The sequence below is a fragment of the Ipomoea nil genome, unplaced genomic scaffold (assembly GCF_001879475.1).
Source record: "Ipomoea nil cultivar Tokyo-kokei standard unplaced genomic scaffold, Asagao_1.1 scaffold2845, whole genome shotgun sequence".
In the NCBI taxonomy this organism is placed as follows: Eukaryota; Viridiplantae; Streptophyta; class Magnoliopsida; order Solanales; family Convolvulaceae; genus Ipomoea; species Ipomoea nil.
The window spans coordinates 2,006,711-2,011,656 of NW_017619273.1; the positions used below are offsets into that span (position 1 = coordinate 2,006,711).

Below are 4,946 nucleotides of genomic sequence, written 5' to 3' on the forward strand. Positions count from 1 at the left end.
TATATATATATATATATATATATATATATATATATATATATATATATATATATATATATATATTTTTAGGATCATATGAGAACACTTGCTTATGTGAGAACGTGAGAACAAATCGTGTGCATCCATCTAATATTTATTAATGGTCTAGATTAGATTAAGTGTGTGCGAACGTGAATTAAATGTGTGCAAACGCGATTAAGTGTTTTCACACACATTTAATTCGTGTTCGCACACACCCAGTCTAATCTAGACCATTAAAAAATATTAAATGGATGCACACGATTTGTTCTCTTGTTCTCACCTAAGCAAGTGTTCTCATTGGAACCCTACTATATATAGGGCAGGATTCCCGTGAGAACATGTGCTTAGGTGAGAACATGAGAACACATCATGTGCATCCATCTAATATTTTTTAATTGTATAGATTAGATTAATTGTGTGCGAACGCGCATTAAATGTGTGCAAACACACTTAATCTAATTCAGACCATTAAAAAATATTAGATGGATGCACACGATTTGTTCTCACGTTCTCACACTACAAGAAAATTGTCCATTAATGAGAGGTAAAACCGTCACTAAAAATCTAAAAACCATCATAAAAGACTTTTAATGACGGGAAATTTACCGTCACCACCCGTCATTATTTCTTCCGTAGATAAAAACAAATAGTGACGGGATATGATACCATCATTAATAAGCAATTTAGTGATAGTGTATTTACCGTCACTAAAACGTTCTTTTTACGACCAAAAATCCTGTCACTAATACAACTACTCACTAGCATAATTTCCTCTCATTATATTCTTATAACGATGGAAAATACCGTCATTAATATTACTATTTACTAACAAATATTATTAGTTTTTAATTTGTATATATTGTTACTTCTCATTAAATATTAATTTTTGTAATACATTTTTTTTCTCACTAATCGATATTATGTTATGTTATAACTATAAATATTATATTGGTACATAATGCAATCAAAGTAAACTCGATCAATATATTAAAAGACTTCATCATTAATACCAAAAAAAATGTTTCATACAACTTTATAAAGACTAAAGACAAAGAAATTAATTATAACAAATAGCCATAGGAATGTATCTGTTGGCTAGCTATTTTGCCAAAAGTCTTTTGCATTTGAACTAATTTTACTCAAGTCATGCAAGATCAGTGGTGAGCTCAAACCCCTGCTTATCATCTCACTTCCAACTTCGGAATCACAAGCCTCTGTCTCTTGACTGTCAATAAAACCCCAAATGTTTTAGTATAATCTTAAAGACATACAATTTCAAGGCTTAGAATTCATCAAATGATCTATCAATATTTGTAACAGAGCAAGGAGAAAGCAGAAGGGTGACATCTACTATGGCATATGATTAAACAAAAATTTTATGTTAAGATTAATAATAATCACATAATGATAATACAGATTGCAATAGAACTATTCTGTGTGTACATCGCCCTATTCTTTTTTATTATTTCAATAGTATAGTGACATTATATACAAATCCCGCGAAACAAAGTCAAATATAAATTGAATGGTCCATGATCTTAGTTCACAAGACAAAGAAAAAGAACCGTTAATATATAACATTGAGCATTAGAATTAAGAATGCTCCTCAATATAACATTGAGCATTAGAAAAAGAAATTGTCCTTCAAGAGCAATGATACCTATATTAAACATAAAGGCCTAAGTCATACCATCAGGTCTCCTCAATATACACTTAAAATTATTCTTGTATAGAATTAAGAATAGAATATAGTATACTGTTATGCTGCACTCAAAATTCTTGAAACTATAGCAATTTAGTGTATGCATGTCTTGGTGAGCAATCTTGAACAACAAAAATCAAAATCTTTATCATCACCACAATCTAATTAAATTTCAAATGTGTATCAATTCATGAGTATAGAACAAAGAGAATGCAATAATTTAATCTAATGCATAGTTTATAATGAAACCACAAAATAAAAAGAAAATATACCTCATCAATCCAGTCCCACCACCGGGAACTCCGTCTCAATCCGGTTCCTAACAACATTATATATCAAAGGCCCATGCCGTTCACCTAAAACGCAAGAAAGGATTAAGCAAACAATTCTTTAACAACTCTTGGCCTCCAGTTTCTGCAATATTTTGCTTTCAAAAAAAATTCTGAAATAATCAAATAACGTTTTGATAACAATGATGACCAGGTGAGTAGTGGGATGCAAACCCCATTGATGTCATAAGACAAACTCAGAAAAATGGTCAACCTAGTGATCTGTATAAGTGCTCCAGCCAAGGTATGCTTTATGAGTACTTCTAGTCTCCAGCCCTTCCTTGACACAACTTTACATAGATATAAAAAAACAGACATGATTGTGGTGTTCTGCATCATAGACGGTAACGATTTCAGTAAAATGGCTAAAAGTCTTAAGATCCAGCATCCATTAAACCAATCCAAAACTATCTATGAATTATAAAATAATTTATGAAAGAACTAGCAAAATTGAAGCAAAGAACAGTCTTTAAGAAAATTTCTGAATTCAAAGCCAATATCACTTACCTAAATAATTATTAAATAATTTTACAGTAAATTACACTTATCTAAATTACTAAATAAATGGTTCATAATCTTCGCAGAACACACTAAATAACATATAGTACTAACTACTAAAATCACAATCACATGATAAATCACAACAATCTCTTGAACGTTCCCAATGGCAAATATATATATAACTATACAAATGAAACAAATTTGACAAAGACAACACAAAAATAAACCATACCTCTTACAGGATCTAAAGTAGCAATAAAATTCTTCACCACCAGACCACCTTCTGTAGCAAGCACAGCAGCAGCTCGGTCGGTTATAGCGGCAACCAAAAAACGAACAGTAGCCAATATGAATTACTTAAGCAGTAGCCAACATGAATTACTTAGCCTCACTGTATATAAAAATAACAAACATACATCAATTATCAATATGCAATATGCAATAGAAAATTAGCAATAACAAGCATACATCATTTAAGTTAATTACTTTACACTTCACAGTGAAGTTCACACTTCACACTGCCAAGGGCCAATCTGCATAGTTCATAGTTCTCACACAAAACAAATTAAATAAAGTTCATAGTTCATAGTCTTCACTCTTCATACTACCAATCTGCAAAAGTCATTAACATGCTTCATGCCTTCATCAAGACCTGCTTAGTTGCATCCAAGAGAATATGATATATGAATATTATAATTAATACATAATAAACAAATATAAAAATACAGTACTAAACTACTAACTTACCCAATCAATTATCTTCTTCTTGCATCTTGTTTTTCTAATCAATCACAAGATCCTAACTTAAAGTCTAAAACAGAACAGTTTAAAACTTTGTCTAAAACAACTACTAACAGAGGACCACGTTCCCATCATACTCAAATATTTCGCTTCATATATTTGCCTAGACAGTAATAACATGCTGTATATAATTTTTTATTTTTTATGATTCGTTCTTTAAAATGATAAATAGGCAGAAACAACTAACAAGAAAGTGTAGATACATAATGATAATTGAAAAAGAATACAGTACGGTAAGAATACAATATAAAATTTAAATTAAACAAAAATTAGAAATTACCTTGGAAGAAGAAAATAACCAGGAATGGCGCTGAGGCTGCTGAGCGTGACTCAGGAGGCTGAGAATCTGAGATGAGATGGGTGAGGGCGTGACTCGGGAGGCTGAGGCGCTGAGGCGCTGAGGCTACTGAGCGACGACCGGCGACTCCGAATCGGCGTGAGGAAGTGAAGCGAGAGGGCTGTGTGAAGATTGGAGGGAGGGCTTCGGCCTTAGAGAGAGGGCTGGCACCTGGTGGAGTGGAGGGCTGCGACTCCTCTCTAGTCGGAGAGGGCTGCGGCGTTGCACGGCAGGCTGGTGCAGTTGCGATTGCGCGGTTGGAGTTTGGACTAGGGTTCGGCAGACTTGAGAGAATGAGAAATTAGGAATTTGGGTAAGGGTAAAGGGTTTACTGGTTTAGACTTTAGTGGTTTAAGTGTTTAAGAGGGTAGAGGGCTGTGAAGTGGGAAAGTGAGAATTGAGAGAGGCGGTAAAATAAAATTTGGTGGGAATTAGATTTCAGCGAAATAATTTCTAGACATCACCAATAGTGAGAGTAAAAACACCTTTCATATCAATAGTGAGAGTATACTTTTAAAATAAGTATAAAAATTAAATTTCGTCACTAAATCATAAACTTTTAGCTAGAGTAATTTTTAACCCTCACAAAAACTATGAAAATAATACATTTAGTGATGGTTTTTCTACCCGTCACTAAATTTTTGTCACTAAAAATAGTTTTTCTTGTAGTGTCACCTAAGCAGGTGTTCTCATATGATCTTAAATCTATATATATATATATATATATATATATATATATATATAGTGAAAGGTTCCAGTGCGGTTGAATGCTTCTCGTGCAGTTGTGCGGTTTATTAATGTGCGTGAGTTTTGTACTCAATGTGCGTGAGTCTTGCGCTTAATGTGCCTGAGATTTGTACTTAATGTGCGTGAATGTGTAATGTTAATGTGCGTGATTCTTGTACTTAAGATGTGTGAGTGTTGTGCCTAAGGTGCGTGAGTTTTTTTTTTTTTTAATGTGCGTGAGTGTGTACTTAATGCGAGTTGTTGTTGAAACTTTAAAGTGCATGAGCTTTGTGCTTAAGGTGCGTGAGTCTTGTGCTTAAGGTGCGTGAGTTTTGTACTTAATGTGCGTGAGTGTATACTTAATGTGAGTTGTTAAAAACTTAAGTCAGACTGAGATGCCTATTAATATCCCTATAGATGAAGAGCACACTCATGCACTTTAGGCACTAGACTCATGCACTATAAGTACAAAACTTACGCACATTAAGCACTACACACTCACACACATTAAGCACAAACCTCACGCACC

General features: G+C 33.4%; 1 long non-coding RNA gene across 4 annotated transcripts; it reads right to left on the reverse strand.

The window, feature by feature from the left end:
* Positions 1 to 1,006: 1,006 nt before the first annotated feature.
* On the reverse strand, positions 1,007 to 4,024 carry LOC109159987. Of its 4 annotated transcripts, none has more exons than XR_002050657.1 (5): positions 3,635 to 4,024; positions 2,786 to 2,944; positions 2,267 to 2,382; positions 1,996 to 2,079; positions 1,007 to 1,246 (listed from the first exon to the last, which is right to left on the reverse strand). It is a non-coding gene; the product is annotated as an uncharacterized LOC109159987 (long non-coding RNA). The 4 variants fall into 4 exon arrangements; XR_002050659.1 differs by having other exon boundaries at positions 2,227 to 2,382; XR_002050658.1 differs by lacking the exon at positions 2,267 to 2,382 and adding an exon at positions 3,040 to 3,205.
* Positions 4,025 to 4,946: the final 922 nt, after the last annotated feature.